This window comes from Myotis lucifugus, unplaced genomic scaffold, assembly GCF_000147115.1.
Source record: "Myotis lucifugus unplaced genomic scaffold, Myoluc2.0 scaffold_323, whole genome shotgun sequence".
Classification (NCBI taxonomy): domain Eukaryota; kingdom Metazoa; phylum Chordata; class Mammalia; order Chiroptera; family Vespertilionidae; genus Myotis; species Myotis lucifugus.
The window spans coordinates 198,560-213,151 of record NW_005871371.1 but is presented as its reverse complement, the minus strand read 5'-3'; the positions used below and the strand labels follow the sequence as shown (position 1 = coordinate 213,151).

Below are 14,592 nucleotides of genomic sequence, written 5' to 3'. Positions count from 1 at the left end.
CTGTGGAGAAAGGCCCCTTTTTTGCAGGTTCTTCAAGGGTAAATAAACGGACTCGTGTTCCCTCTTTAGGCCTTTCTATTCTCAGATAACTGCCCCCTCCTCTTTGGTCTACAGCCTGAACGTTGGAACACAGTCTTCCCTTAGACGCCAAGTCTAGTCCAGGCTTCACAATTCACATCTCCTGTCCCTGCCTCCTGCCTCCCCCGGTCTTCCAGCTGTCACTCAGCATCTGTTTCCACTTCCGACCCCAATGCTGCTCATACAGCCATGTGCAGCCCGCAGCCCCACACCTTCCACGGATTTAGTACCTGTCAGGTGATTTCTAGACCATTTCAAAATGAATGGTTTTAAAAAAGCATGTTTGAATCACACATGCCTAAGATCTTAGCTCTGGGGGAAAAAGGAGCTCAATTAAGATCTATCAAATACTGAGATAACACAGATAAGGTGCATATGACATCCACTCTGACTGCTGGGCTTAACATCCTGCAACAATAAATACTGGGTTCTTTTTTAGCTGAAGCCATTAAATAAAACTTTCTTTTGGCCCATCTTATTTTTTTAATTGAAATATATTTGACATACAATAGTGTGTAAATTTAAGGTGTACAATATGTTGACTTAATACATTTATATACTGTACTATGATTACCATTATAGCAATAGTTAGCATGTCATGTAATTCTTTTTTGGGTGGTTAGAATAATTAAGATATAATCTCTTGCAAGTGTAATTATTACAACACAATATTGCTTCTATATTCACTATATTGTGTATTATATCTCATTGCAAGTCTGTCCCCTTAAACAGCATCTCTCCTACCATTTTCAGTCTATCTTAGAACAACGCTGGAAGATATTGTATGGTTATGGGGATCTATGCCATTATTCTATTTGCACCCTTTTAAACTTTTCCACTCAATTCTGTGCGAGGTGCTAAGAGAGAAACTGGTAGGGTTTTGTTTGTTCTTTAGTCACAATTATTTACTGAGCATTCTCTGTATGACAGGCACAAAAAAAGTAAGCAGTGGGGATAAACAACTGGATAAAAGAGATATCAGACATGGTCTAATACTAATCCAGTGGGAGAGAGAGACACCGATCAAATAATCACACAAGTAAACACAGACCGTGCTTCTGGTGAGGGCTACAAGAGGTCCTTGGTGCTGTGAGGCCACCTGCAGAGGGGCCCAGCGGAGGGGCTTCCTGTGACATGAGGACCAGGCTTAGGCTGCTTGGAAGGAAACAAGATAAGGAAAGGAGGGGAGAGAATGCCAGGCAGCAGCAAGAGCGGGTGCACGGTCCCTGTGGTAGGAAGGTGCCTAAAGAGCAAGCGGAGACTGAACCATGGCCACGTGGCCGAACAGGCAGTGAGGCAGGAGAGGAGAGGGGTGAAGGAGGAGAGGAGGGGGTGAGGGAAGAAAGGAGGGGGGTGAGGGAAGAGAGGAGGGGGGTGAGGGAAGAGAGGAGGGGGGTGAGGCAGGAGAGGAGGGGGGTGAGGCAGGACAGGAGGGGGGTGAGGCAGGACAGGAGGGGGTGAGGCAGGACAGGAGGGGGTGAGGCAGGACAGGAGGGGGTGAGGCAGGACAGGAGGGGGTGAGGCAGGAGAGGAGGGGGTGAGGCAGGAGAGGAGGGGGTGAGGCAGGAGAGGAGGGAGTGAGGGAGGAGAGGAGGGGGGTGAGGGAGGAGAGGAGGGGGGTGAGGGAGGAGAGGAGGGGGTGAGGGAGGAGAGGAGGGGGTGAGGGAGGAGAGGAGGGGGGTGAGGCAGGAGAGGAGGGGGGTGAGGCAGGAGAGGAGGGGGGTGAGGTCAGACTTGAGAGGGAGGTAGCAGCTAGACCACTCAGTCCTGCCAGGGCACATGAAGATTTTGCCTTTAGCCTAAGAGTAACAAAAGCCATTGGTTGAGAGGGGAATGGCAAAGTTGATTTATGTTTGTAAAAGATCACTCAAATGATGCTAGGGGAGAAGAGTGGAAGTAAGGATGCCATCCTAAAAAGACGTTTAACCTAATGCCGGCAGTGAGAAACACTTATGAACAACTGAAAGCAACATAAAACTGGGGAGTAAGCCCTGTCACTCAGAGAAAAATTAAGTGGAAAGAACAATGACTGAAGGATTAGGAAAATGGGTTCTAACGGCATCCCTGACACCAATCCCCTGCGTGGGAGGCGGAGCAAGGTTAGGGAGGCAGTGCAGGCACTAGACCTCGGCCGGGTCACTCTAGGGCTGGCCGTCCCTGCTGCTTACCATCTCTGTGCCATGTTTTCCTAGTAAGTAAAATGCAGGTGACAGCTATCTTATGGGGCGGGGGTATTTGGGAGGGTTAAATGGTAATTTATGTTAAGTGGCCAGTTAAGCAACACAGCATACACTCTGTGTGTGGCTGCTACCATTACATTACAATATGATCATGGGTGAGTCGTTTTCCGGGCTTTTCAGTTCTTCAGCAAAGGGAGGGGTTACCCTAGAAGACTCCAATGCTTCTACTAACTCTGAAAGTCCTGTATTTAGGAAGTACAGATCAGTGTGGGCTGGGGTGTGGAGGAAGAAGCTGGGCCTCAAAGCCCAAATAAGTAGAATTTGGATGGATTGGAGGTGATGTGGTGGCCCAGGAGAGGCAAGTCCTAGGAGGCTTAGGTGATGTGACCGACTCCAGCAGGTGCTTACCCAGAATCCACTCCCCCTTCTGTCTCACCACTGATTCTGTTTGGGACAGCAATGTGGCCACTAAAAATACTTCCCCGCCTCCCTTGCAGCTGTGTGGTCATATGACCCCGTGCACTCCAGGGAGCTGCAAGTGGAAGTCTCCTGGGTGCAACTTCCAGAAAAGCTACTGTTTTCCCGATAAAAAGGGCAACTCAACTGGTACGGGGTTTTGCCTTTTATCCTTCCCCCTTTCTTCCTGCCTGGGTCACAGAAGCAACACCTGAAGGTGGAGTAACCCTCCTGCTAAAAAGGCTGAACGCTGTAACTCTGTGGTGGGGCAGGAGTCAGGAGCCTGGCGCCAGAGGCCACACAGCACGGCCCACCTCGGGGTGCCCTGCCACGCGGGCTTCAGGACATGTTGATGGGCCTCTGTTAGATTCCGTAGCGAAAGCTGGGGACATGGAGAAGAGCGGATGCGCATGTTTACATAGCATCCGGGGAGCTGTGGCAGGAGGGGCGGAGGGAAGCAAGCAGGATGAGGAAGGCACAAGCACAGCAAAGGATGAGAAGTAATCCAAGCAGCAGAATAAGACGGAGCCCCGGGCATCCTCGGATGGAATTCAGAGTCCGTGAATCTCTATTTTCAAAAACTTCTGAAACTTAGCAGTTCCTCCTATTATGACTGCAAGGCAATACCTGTGACTCGGTTGCCAGCAGAAATAAAGCACTGTCATTCCACACGTCCTGACTGACTGTTGATGCTCACCGCCACCTGCGATGGTAGCAGCAGCTATTAAAGCCACCTCTGGCTCTTGTCATTTGCCGCATTAGTAAAGTACATGCTGCCATATTACATCCTCACGACCTGGGAAAAGTGGCAAAAGGAAGGGAAATCTTGCTCAGCGCATCGAATTCCCCAGACTCCGGGCCACTGGAGTAAAACCCGCACACAGTCCTCCTGCGCCCGATTTCAGTGAAAACCCAGCCACCGTGTCTGAGGAGTCTGAGGAGGCTGCCGCAGGCGCAGGCGAGGGGTGCAGAGGCGCAGCTGTCTCAGGGTCCAGGTGCAGTTACACCGCCGTCACCATGTTTCTAAAGCCTTGATTTAAACCAAAGCAGATCAAACCCCATGAAAGGACAGGCTACACTGCAATGGAACGCTACTGCATTTTTCAAAAGCAGCTCTGAAATTCTCCTGACAAGTATTCCAAGCATTTCCTTCAACAAGGCAGGGCGCTTTGCAGTAACCACAGCAACCAGGTGACAACACGCCTGGGGGCTTTCCACGCAGTCAAGAGGACACCTGGTTGGGGGACTGCTGAGTGGGGCCCAGGGGGCCAACACGCCCCTTGTGAGAACTCTTCCGCACAGCAGTGCCACACACTCTGGTACAGCTCATTTTTTTAATGCAATTAATAATGTTCACAGCTAAAACTTGTAAGACAATTTTTCCACAAAGAATTTTTCTCACACTGGCTGATGTGGGGACCAAGCCCAGATCAGTGAAGTATCTCTAAAGGTGGGGTCCCACCATGATCCTTTTTAAGAGCCCCCCCCCCCGCCCCCGCCCCGCTCCACACACACACACACACACCTGGGGATTGTAACGAGCAGCCAAAGTTGAGAAACCCTGGTCTCACGGACAGGGGGCTGCTAAGCAGTCAGGAGACTCACTTTCTAGCCCCAAGTCTGCCCTGGGTTCACTGTGTGACCTCGGAAAGTCACTTACATTTCCCTGAACTGACCAGACGAGTGGTGTGCAAACTGTCTTCCTGGTTCCCATGTGGTGCCTCAGGAAAGAGGGAGTGAGGTGGGCGCTTAAGCGATGAGTTCCTTTGACAATTTCAACCAGAGCAGCGCAGTTTTACCAGCTATCAACACCAGGGTTTTGCCCGGCTGGTATGGCTCAGCAGTTGAGCGTCGACCCAGAAACCAAAAGGTCGTGGTTCGATTCCCAGTCAGGGCATGTGCTGGGGTTGTGAGCTCGATCCCCTACTGGCCACACAGCACAGCCCACCTCGGAGGCAGTGATAAGCCCACTGCAAGCCCAGCATGCAGGAGGCAGCTGATCGATGCTTCAGCTGATCCTCTCTCATCGATGTTTCTATCTCTCTATCCCCCCCCCCTCTAAAAATCAATAAAAACATACTTAAAAAAAAAAAAAAGAAAAAACACCAGGGTTTTGCAAAAGATTTTGGACAAAAAGATACAACTGTCTAAAAAAAATTTCAAAGCCCTTGAACTAGATAAAACCAAGCCCATTAAGAGATTTCAAAATATTCAGTGTCCCCCTAAGCCAGTGATGGCGAACCTTTTGAGCTCGGCATGTCAGCATTTTGAAAAACCCTAACTTAACTCTGGTGCTGTGTCACATATAGAAATTTTTTTGATATTTGCAACCATAGTAAAACAAAGACTTATATTTTTGATATTTATTTTATATATTTAAATGCCACTTAACAAAGAAAAATCAACCAAAAAAATGAGTTCGCGTGTCACCTCTGACACGCTTGTCATAGGTTCGCCATCACTGTCCTAGGGCAAGGAACTTAAAGTGAGTGATACACTATTGTGGGAAGGTGGGCTCTCACCAAGTGCTTCGACCCCAGGCCAGCCATTAGCGTGTAAGAGACCACAGACTCACAGAGACGCCCAGGGATGGGTCAAGGCACCCTTCCCATCACTTACCAAGCCTCGCACTGCAGGCAATATTCTAGATGCTTCACACACATTAGCTCAGTGGTTCTCAACCTTCCTAATGCCGCGACCCTTTAATACAGTTCCTCATGTTGTGGAGACCCCCAACCATGAAATTATTTTTGTTGCTACTTCATAACTGTCATTTTGCTACTGTTATGAATCGTAATGTAAATATCTGATATGCAGGATGTATTTTCATTGTTACAAATTGAACATAAAGCATAGTGATTAATCACAAAAACAATATGTAATTATATATTCAATATGTGTTTTCCGATGGTCTTAGGCAACCCCTGTGAAAGGGTCCTTCGACCTCCAAAGGGGTCGCGACCCACAGGTTGAGAACCGCTGCATTAGCTCAATAAGCCTTCCTCCAAACCTATGAATAACCACTCTACAGGAATGGTCATTCTCCCCATTCCACAGAGGAGAAAATGAGGGACAGAGTGTAACTGTTCGAGGTCACCACCTGAGTGATGCGGCCGGGGTCAGAGTCCCTGACCTACACCATCAACCCCTGTGTGAAGCTAAATACCCTACCCCACCCTCCTCCGGCCCCTGGCGGAAAGCTTGCCCTAATGCACACTTGGCACTCAAATCTACTTCTCCACTCTGCAACCTGAATTGGAACCTGGGTAATTTTTCCTAAAACCCAAAATCTGATCATATTTCTGTGACCAGTCTGACAACATGCTCAGAAGCTGGCTCGTCTCTGAGCCCCAGTGTGCAACCTCTGGTCCAGTCTCTTATTCTCTCCGACTCCAAATCCCACCCACGTAGAACTACAGCACTTGCAGCTCATCACAACCGCTGCTAACCTACCCCCTCTGCTCGACCCCCACTGTCTTAGCATTCAGCTTAAACATCATCTCCAAACTCTCACTGCACCCTGAACCCAGCCTACTGCAGAATTCGTCATATTGTACGTGATCGGTCACCTGCTTGGGCAATGACAAAAAGAAAGAATATTCTGGAAAAGGGGAACTAATAGGCAATGCAGGTGAAAAGAGGAGTATATGTGGTGTCAGCACACGGACACACCAGGGTTATTTTAAAAGTTGGGTAATGTACGTATGCACCTTCAAGTGCCTTCACACACACAGATCCCACCTGTCCTGATACGTCCGCATAGAAAACCACAGGCTCTGCAGCAAGACACCTGGGCTCTGGAATTTACTTTGATGTGATCTTAGGCAAGTTCCTTACCTTCTCTCCACTGTTTCCTTATTTAAAGAACAAGATAAAAGTAGGATATAGACTATAAGGATTCACTCATTTAAGGCATGTCTCGGAGTTCCCTCTCCTATGTACCAGGGTCAGGCTGCACACTGGGGTTGTAGCAGGGACGGGAACATCATGGCTCCCAAGCTCTGGAAGCTAACACTCTAGAACATGAACAGGTAACTACACGTGTGTTAGGAAGGAGAAGTCCATGTGCCACAGGAGTGGAAGACGTGTAGTAAACGTGCAGACAACCATGGGCTGGGGAGGTAGGGGTGTGACCATAACAGGATAACACAAGGGAGCAATTGTAATGATAGAACTGTTGTAGCCTGGTAGTGATTACATGAATCTATCTATATATCTATATCTATATATCTCTCTATATACATATGTTAAAATTCATAAACTATACACCAAAAGAAACATACTGTATAATAATTTTTTAAACAATAAATAAAATGTATAGCACTATGTCCAGCATAGAAGAGCAACAAAAAAGCTAGAAGCAATAGTAATTCCTTAAACTCGCTATCCAGTGGCCGGGGTGGGGGAGCATGAGCAGGCAAAGGGCTTAAGGACACCCTTACCCTGGGACGCCATGATGCGCACGTTAGCTCCTTACTTTTAACTCTGTCCAATGGGACGCTCACTTTCCCCTCACTGGGTAGGTCACTTTTATTCTCCTTAAATTCTTTCCGACGGAAAAATCTAAGTTCACAGTACATCTACTGAGTACCTACTGTGTTTAATCCTCACCACACCACCATAACATGGGCGTCATTATCCCATTTTTACCAATGGTTTAACGAGGGCGCAGGCAGTTAAGCAATTCTCTGGCATGTGGTGATATCAAGATTAGAACCCAGGCTTCAGATTCCAAATTCAGGGATCTTTCCAATTTCCCAATACACACAACTTTGTGGAATTAATCTCCCTGGTTTCTGTGACTCTGTAGCCTTTAGGACAGGGGTGGGCAACCTTTTTGTGAGTGCGTGCCCAAACCAGCAAAATCTCTGACTCAAAATTCTTCTGCGTGCCAACCCTAATTTTTTGAGAACATGTTACGCCTACTTGATATCTCTTAGGGTGTACGTATGTGAAGAACCTTGAAGAAATAATAAAATTCATTTGAGCGACAAAAACACAGTATATGATGATGAAAAATACATTTATTTTTTAATGTATACATGTACACTGATAGTCTGACAGAAAACTTTATGACTTTGTTTGATATTATCAGTGGGACTTTTGCTGCTGCATCACTGATGACAGAGATTTTACATCAGGTTTATATTTTGTGACCTTCAGAGATATGCACGAGCTACTACTTTCATCTGTCAGGCTACTCCTATTATGAGACTTAACAAAATTCATCACTGAGAACAAAGATTCACAATTGTAAATGGAAGATTATGAGAGGGTTTCGAGTGCCAGCAAAAGTTACTGGGGTGCCATGTTTGGCACGCGTGCCAGGGGTTGCCCACCCCTGCTTTAGGACCTCTGCGCTAATTTACTTTGTTGCTTACCAGTAACTGCATACATGTCCTGGGCCATGAACTAACTGCTAAAACTTCTCCACAGTGGCCCTGGATTAATCTCTGGTAGAATCAGAAAATGTCACTGGGATGTGAAGTTCTACACCTGAAAAATCAACCCTTTAAATTCAGTCACATACTCTAAACACAACAATTTTAAAATCACTAATATTATTTTAACAACTATTTACCTTGTTTTTGCTTCAGACAGCATGAGTGGAAAGTGCACTCTACTTTGAGAAAAGCATGATTGAGCCCTTTCCTGACTTACCACATAATTACATTTGACAGCCATCACTTATGCCTCACAAAAGAATGACTTTGGAGCAGTTCCCCAGTCGCACTGTAAATTATTTCACTTATAAACAGTACAGTCTTATTTGTAATTTGCAACACATACACGCATTCCCACCTCCTTCCAGGAATACACCTGCAGCCAAATAAAGAAAGATTCCAGAAGGTGACAAATTAAGAATTGAAAGTTCACAGTTTCTCCTTTAGGATTTCTCTACAGTAGGCTCAATGTCACACTCTCCCTTCTCAAGTTCTAGAAACCGCTTTTTAATAATGTTGCGTATTGTCTTTTATCCTATTTTCATGATTACCTATAATGCCAGAACTTGAATTAATGAGTTGTAACTGGGGAAGAGCTTCTTGAGTATTTCAGTAAATATAAGACTGCTCCAAACAGAAATTTATCCACTGAACCGGGAGCTGAAATAAGTCCTGCTACAAGCAGCGTGTATCCATTTTGGCTCAGGTGAAATTACAGCACAGCTAACCAAGTATGTAAAAAATCAGTAGCCTAGCCCAGCCAGTGTGGCTCAGTGGTTGAGCGTCAACCTAGGAACCAGGAGGTCAAGGCTGGATTCCCGGCCAGGACACATGCCGGGGTTGCGGGCTCGTTCCCTAGTAGGGGGTATGCAGAAGGCAGCCCATCAGTGATTCTCTCTCATCATTGATGTTTCTATCTCTCTCTCCTTTCCTCTCTGAAATCTATAAAAATATATATTTTTAAAAATCAGTAGCCTAAACTTCAGCCCTACTTGAAGCAGGAGCCACATCAACTCTGGGGATCCCACAGGGAAGACAGCCTCATAAGCCATCTGGGAGGCAATGGGGTGGCCCCTCTCCTGGCGAGCTGACAAAGAAAGGGAGATTCTAGACAAAACTCGGATGTTTCCTATGGAGTCCGGCAGAAGAGCTGAGACGTAGGGCAGGAAACACAAAAGCGAAATGCGGTCTGACACGTCTGTGCCAGTGTACAGAAGTGGGGACTTCGCATTCTCTTACTCACTGCACAGATGGCTAACAATTTACAGCCCCCTTCCCGGATCCACCCTCCCAGGTGAGCACTTGCCACAATAACGCATGCAAGGCTGAGGGGCGTTCAGAACAGCCAGTCAGCACGTAGGAGGGAAATTAGAAATTCTTTCATGTTTTTTCATCTAGAGCTGGAGAATTTAAGCGTTGCTAGCATTTGTCATACAGACTGACTCTGGCGCCCTCAAGTGGTAGGTTTGTCAATTTTCTCCGTGAACATGGATGCTCTCTCATACCCATCAGCTTTGCTAGATTGTGACCCATAACTGGGTACCTGCTCCCCCAACTAAGTGGTCCCGTCCATGGTATTACTAAGTTTTCAACTAAGTTATCCCTCACAAACTGGTTTTTAAAAAAGGAGCGGAGTACTTGTGTCTTTTTTAAAGAGGTTTTTAAAAAATTTCTGCAAAGAAACTGCTGATAGAAAATATGGGCAAATAAACATGTCGCAGCTGGCACTGAACTCACTCCAAGTCATGCCAGTCTAGTCATATCTGACAGTAATAATCCTTCTACAAAGTATCCAGAATAACCATCATTCCAGCCGAAAGAATCTGAAGTGCTCAAGGACATAGTTGAAATTTGGGATCAGACTCGCTATTGTTAATGATGAACTGTGCCTTGAGATATTCGCTAATGGGAACATGAAGTCCTGCTTTTAGCAAGACAGTAAATGAGTCACTGTGTGAAAAACACTTAGACCAATGCCTAGCATATGATAAACACCATATAACTGTTAGCTGTTATTATTTTAAAATATTGCCTTTTTATCCTCATTGCCTTTTGTTTTTAAATATGTTTATAAATATTTAATTATGTACTGTATGGATATACAGCAGCATAATTACATATCAACAAATGAAAAAATACATTGGGGGTACCTATTCAAAAACACTGTCTTCAAGTGATGGTTTGGAGATGGCTACTTCAGAAATAGTTGTCCTATGGCAGCGGTTCTCAACCTGTGGGTCGCGACCCCTTTGGGGGTCGAACGACCCTTTCACAGGGGTCGCCTAAGACCATCGGAAAACACATATATAATTACATATTGTTTTTGTGATTAATCACTATGCTTTAATGATGTTCAATTTGTAACAATGAAAATACATCCTGCATATCAGATATTTACATTACGATTCATAACATTAGCAAAATGACAGTTATGAAGTAGCAACGAAAATAATTTTATGGTTGGGGGTCACCACAACATGAGGAACTGTATTAAAGGGTCGCAGCATTAGGAAGGTTGAGAACCACTGTCCTATGGGAAAGTGTGGTGTCCTCCTGGCCGCCTGCCCTGAAGACACAAGTACTCCGCTCCTTTGACATTCATCTTCCCTTCTTTACCCCAACCCGCCAGGTATTAAGATCACCTGAGGAGGGACCCTATCTACCAACAGCATGAAAGGACCATCACAAGTGCAGAAATCCATTCTGAGTGAAAGCCCATGGCTGATTTCACAAAAGGCTGAGCTTGAGCATGGGGTGCACTCACCGCCCTTTCCCACTGCCAGGTGAAAGGAATTACGTCCTTCTTTCCCATTGTTACCTTTTTCCCACTGGGGAGGCACAGACTTGACCCAGTCTTCTGATTCCCCTCTATAAACGACTACCATGTGGCCTGATTTCCATAAAGTTTCTGGCCAGTTTTCAAGGTATCACGGTGCAAAGGGTAACTCAGAATCTAGAGGAACTGCTTTAAGCATTTTATCCACAGTGCTCTCAATCATCTGATCTGCACAGTAACACCAGCAGAGGGGGATGAATAAGCTGAGGACAGAGCTGACAGGAGGAAAAATTTGAGCAACTTCATCAAGTCCTTCCTAGGACCCATGCTCTGTTGCTGCCTACTTAGAATCATGCCCGTACTGCACAGCTTGCTTCTTTGTTTTTAGCCAAACCTCTCTTTTTTACTAAACTATTCAAATATTTTGCTCCCCAGTGGGAAGAACCCTTAATGTCACATACTTAAGTGGGAATGCTGCTTCCTTCTTAGGAGCTGACAATATAAAATGGAGATTCCTTTGGTTCAATTCCTCCAATATTATGAGGCAGAGGGATGTATGACAAGGTTAGCTAGTTTGGGGTTTGTTTCTTAACTGGCAATTTAGTTCCATATCTTAAAATATTAAATTAATTTCTGATAGGAAGTATACAGTTTGCAATAGTTTTGGTTTAGTTGTATTGTGCTTTATTCTAGACCAGCGATTCTCAACCTTTTTCATCAAATGACATGCATAAACTAATTACTAAAATTCTGCGGCACACCAGAAAATATATCATATTTTTTGCCGACATGACCAAAATAATAGGTATAATTTTTATTCATTCATACCAGATGGCTATTGTATTGGCTGTTGTCATTTATTTATTTGATAATCTTAGGGAAAAGAAGTCAGTGCCCCTGACTAGATAGTCAGGTATTTCATGTTTTAAAAATTCTTGCACACACCAGTTGAAAGTCATTGTTCTTGACTGATAAATTAGCTCAGGAATGTTAGCAAACTATTACTTTATACCTCAATGACTTCTCCCTAAATTAATATACAATATAATGTAAATGTGAAATAATAATGAAATGCAGCTGCAAACTCCACTATTAGAATAACAACAGATACTACTCACTGAGCACTTACCATACGTCAAGCACTATTCTAAGCAGTTTTCCTATTTTTAACTAATTTAATTCTAACAACCCTAAAATAGACAGAAACTATTATTCCCAATTCACAGATGAGGAAACAGAGCCATGGTGAGAACAAGTAACTTACACAGGTAACTCAACTCATGAGTGGCACAGCTGGGATTCAAACTCAAGACACTCATTCAATCAGATGGCTTTTTCTTTTTGCCATGATTTTATGCAAACATCGATAATTTAGCAAGACAAAATGACCTATAAGGACAGCATGATGATGAACAATTTCCTTTCAATTTTCTTATTCACCCGAGTCAGTAAGAGCTGTTGTCCAGTTGCTGAGTTGACAGGGTACACTACTAAATAACTCCTAAATTAAAAGAGAAATCATAGCCCTGGCTGGTGTTTCTCAGTGGTTAGAGCACTGGCCCATGGACTAAAGCAGTGGTTCTCAACCTTGGCTGTGCATTAGAATCACCTGGGAATCTTGTTAAAATCCTGATTTCTGGGATGATTTCCAGAGGATGAGGCCCAGAAATCAGAATTTTAACAAGATTCCCAGGTGATTCTAATGTGCAGCCAAGGTTGAGAACCACTGGCCTAAAGGGAACATACCTGGGTTGCAGGTTCAATCCCTGGATCAGGTCGGATGCGTGCGGGAGGCAATCAATCGATGTGTCTCTCTCACATCAATATTTTTCTTTTTCTCTCTCTTTCTGTCTCCCCTTCTCCCTCCCTTCCACTCTCTAAAAATCACGGGTAAAAAATATTCTTGACTGAGGATTAACTAAAAAAGGGAGAGAAATCGCAATGGAAATGAGAAAATATTTAGTATCATATGATACTGAGCATTAGGAGTTACTCTTCCTTTACTTCAGACTTTTCCAAAGATATTTTTCCGGCACATTTTCCAGTTGCTAATGAGTAAAGAGGCAGCATGTTACAAGTTCAGACTCTGAGGTTGGAGTACCTCGGTTGAAATTAGGCTCCACACTTCCCAGGTCTGTGCCTCAGTTTCCTCATCAGAAAAATAAAGAAAATATTGCCTCTGGCAATATTCTTCTAACCTAAAGCTCTAGGGAAATCCGGTCACAAGTGAAGCAGGGAGAAAGTTCTATTTCCTTCAGCCTTCACACTTGCTACAGTGGGGAAATCTACTGCAGAACCAAGTCTTAGTTGTGTCCTCAGCTACTGCACACACCTTGGTCAAACCCAGTCTTCAGAGTAAACCAACACCCACCGAGCAGGGAACTGTCAAGTTACTCTCACTGCTCCGACCGGCAATTCCTGGCTGTAGTCGTCCTTCTTACCCACTGGTGAGAATTTCAGTCTCTGGAATTCAGAGTTTTGAGAGAAACCACTGAACTCTGGCTTCAAAGAACCCAAGTCAATAAATAGAAAGGTTATGTTCTTTTCACATGCCCAGAACAAAGACCTTGATTAAGAGGGAAATTTAGAGTAATAAACACAATGAGAGAAATGAAAGGCCGCTCCTATTGTTTCTGTAGAGCTGACATCATTGCAGGAAGCTGACTGCCAAACGAGGGCCAAGTATCCCAGGAGTCCTGCCACTGTGAACCACAGCAACCTGCCCTTCACGTCCGGGGGGTGAACGTCCTTGCAGAAAACAGAGGGAAAGAATAGCAAATCTTCACTCCAGAGAGTGGAAATAGTCCCTCCTCATTTCCCCTGCACTTCCCCCCGTCCCAACTGGATCCTCTCTGCCTAGAATTCCCACAGTGCAGTCCTAGCCTCTGCTGAGAAAGATAATCAGCTTTCCTCTCCCCTGCCGACGAACTTGGCCACGACGGGACGCCGCCATCTCCTGTTATTGTAATTAGACACTGAACTAATAGATACTGAAACCACATACTGTGAAGTGTTTTGACTAAATCACACAACCTGAGGGTGCTCCTAAGGAAACAGACTTGGAATGCATGTGTCCACCGCCTAGTCTTAAGCCCAAAACAATCTGTTCCAAAGAGGGAGTCGGACGTGGGGGAGTGTTCTGGTGTTGCCACAATGCCCTATTCTCCCACCCACACTTCTAACTTAAGGGCAAGAACTTTCCTTTCTCCGTGACAGTGGATATTTCACTGTATATATAACTTACAAAGTGATCCCCCTGATAAGTCTAGTATGCATCTGTCTTCATACATAATCTATCTCTATATATAAAAGCCTAAGCGACCGGCCTACTGGACATGCACTGACCACCAGGGGGCAGACGCTCAACGCAGGAGCAGAAACCATAGGCATGGAAACATGAAACAGACTGATGAATCTCAGAGGGAAGGGGAAGGGGGGAGGGTGGGAAGAAATTAAACAAAGGTCATATAAACTTACCAGAGGCCTGGTGCACGGATTTGTGCACCGGTGGGGTCCCTAGGCCTGGCCTGTGGGAATAGGGCCAAAACCGGCAGTCCGACATCCCCCGAGGGGTCCCGGATTGCGAGAGAGCACAGGCCAGGCTGATAGACCCCACCGGTGCATGAATCCATGCACTGGGCCTCTAGTTATTACAATA

At 45.3% G+C, this 14,592-nt stretch overlaps 1 protein-coding gene across 1 annotated transcript in view; it reads right to left on the bottom strand.

The window, feature by feature from the left end:
* Window positions 1-14,592, bottom strand: part of PPM1H (protein phosphatase, Mg2+/Mn2+ dependent 1H) — a 238,083-nt gene that overhangs the window by 128,854 nt on the left and 94,637 nt on the right. The window lies entirely within an intron of this gene.